The sequence below is a fragment of the Rattus norvegicus genome, chromosome 7 (genome assembly GCF_036323735.1).
Source record: "Rattus norvegicus strain BN/NHsdMcwi chromosome 7, GRCr8, whole genome shotgun sequence".
NCBI classification, from domain to species: domain Eukaryota; kingdom Metazoa; phylum Chordata; class Mammalia; order Rodentia; family Muridae; genus Rattus; species Rattus norvegicus.
Window position 1 is genome coordinate 24,092,268 of NC_086025.1, and position 2,269 is coordinate 24,094,536.

Here is a 2,269-nt window from a genome sequence, read left to right on the forward strand (position 1 = left end):
CTGTCAGACTGTATTTGTCAAAGTGCTGGAGAAAAGCAGCCTTCTTAAATAGGAAGGGAGAAAGCTCTACTTCAAGCCTAAATACAGACACTGAGCAAACACAAACGAAGCAAATATCTCATTGTTAGGGACCTTGGAACGCAGAGAGAATAATTCTTGCATGAAATATTAAAGGGCATAATAGCATGATCTCAGAACAAGGTCATCAGAAAAGAGACAAGAGGAGCGTGGCTGGAGCTGTGGCTTAGTAAGAAGTGTGTCTGATTAGCATGTCAACATCCAGAGCCGAATCTCCAGCACAGAGCAAAACTGGTAGAGAGATACACATCTGTAATCCTGGTACTTGGAAAACAGAGATGACCTAAGGAGAGAGAATATGAATATGTGGCTATTTGGACTAGGTATGAGCAGATACAATACTCTTGCTATCCCTAACTAAGGGACTTTTATCAAATTCCTTGTGAGAAAGAACTAGATATTAATATCACGCTGCTTGTTCCCTCCCACATCCTATATGACTGTGTTTTGGGGAGTTGTTTTATAAACTGGTTGTAATTTCATTCCAAGGATCGTATTCATTCTTTAATTGAGTCCTGGGTAAGTCCTTTAATAAGAACTGTGTAGACAGATTCTGGGGCCTAAGTGTATAAATCCAGTCAAGACTTGGGTTCTGTTTTGCAAAGTAAAATGGGTATGTTCTTTCAAAGTATCAATAAACTGACTCCTGGTGATATTCTGCTATACTCATAGATCAGTGCCTTCTCTCATCATCATGCGAGAACCTTCCTCCAGCAGCAAATTGGAACAGATGCAAAGACCTACAGACCTGAAGAACGGGTGTAAACAGGAGCTCTCCATCAAATCCCTCCCCTCAGAGCTCAGAGAATCCTGTGGAAGAGGAGGCAGAAATAGTGTAAAAGCCAGAGGGGATGGAGGACACCAGGAGAACACAGACCACTGAATCAACCAAGCAAGGCACACAGAGCTCACAGAGACTGAAGCAGCAAGCGCAGGGCCTACACGGGACTGCACCAGGTCCTCTAAAGATATACTATTGTTATTAGCTTACTATTTTTATGAGAGTCCTGGCTGTGAGAATAAGTAGGTCTCTGACTCTTATGTCTGCTCTTGGGCCTTTACCTCCTGCTGAATCGGCACATCCCACTTAAACATGGGAGTTTTTGCTTTGTCTTATTCTATTGGATTTTGCCACACTTTGTCGTTATCTCTTAAAAGCATATTCTCTTTTAATGAGAGACAGAAAGGGAGTGGATCCAGAGGGGAAGGGGAAGAATGAGGGGAAATTATGAATAGGATATATCGTATGAGGAAAAAATAGCTATTTTCAATAAAAGAGAAAACGAAAAGAAGAAAATGAGAATGAGTTTACACCCGACATGGGTAATCTCCTCACTAAAGACAAAACCAGAAACAGGTGATGAGACGGTTTAAAGCAGTGTTGTAAGTCAGTGATCAAGAAAGTCAGTGACAGATTCAGGAGAGGACATACTTCTGTCCATTTGGGATATTGTTGGAACAGGCAACATCTGAAATTCATCTCAGACACCAGATAGAAATAGCATAGAGAAAGCTGAGAGATGTGTTTCGGGCAGGGAGAGTGAGAATTGAAGCTGGAGACAGAGGTGAGAGGACAGCAGAGTTTGTTGTCACTGTTTGGTGCCTTCTTGTGAAGCAGAGATTGTCCTTCATAGCTATCACCAGAGCTCAGAGCATTTAAAGCATGCATGGCAGGGTTTGGTTGGAATTTTAATACGGAAAGAGGAGATGCGGAGAGACGACACACAAGATTGTTGCAAAGGTCAATATGAAGAATGGCCAGGACACAAGCTACGTCAGTGGAAGAAATGGGAAAGGAATGAGTGGATTTCATGTAAGTTGCATGCAAACCAATAATGCACAGTAATCTATCAAATGGGGAGATATATAAGTCACGGAGTCTTGGATTAGATAACACAGCCAAGAATGATGTCGAGCTTGGATGATTTGGCATTGCCAACCAAAATAGGCAATAACAGAGAGAAAAGTAGCTGAATTTGGCCTTGGGCATGCCAAGTTCTAGATGCCTATAGAACATCCAGATAGAAGTCTGACCTGTTTGTAAGGTGCAGCATTCTTGTTTCTAGAAGCCCCATTACATACCACCACAAAGCTCTTAAAATCAACCTACACATCCCTCACTAAATATAACTTTACTCCTAGAGATACCCCCCATTGATCGCCATACCCCGTTTCCCACACCCCCTCTTCC

General features: G+C 42.2%; 1 long non-coding RNA gene across 1 annotated transcript; it reads left to right on the top strand.

Annotated features, from left to right (window-relative positions):
• The first annotated feature begins 215 nt into the window (after positions 1-215).
• Positions 216-1,375, top strand: LOC134479589 (uncharacterized). Its single transcript, XR_010053128.1, has 2 exons — positions 216-401; positions 751-1,375. It is a non-coding gene; the product is annotated as an uncharacterized LOC134479589 (long non-coding RNA).
• Positions 1,376-2,269: the final 894 nt, after the last annotated feature.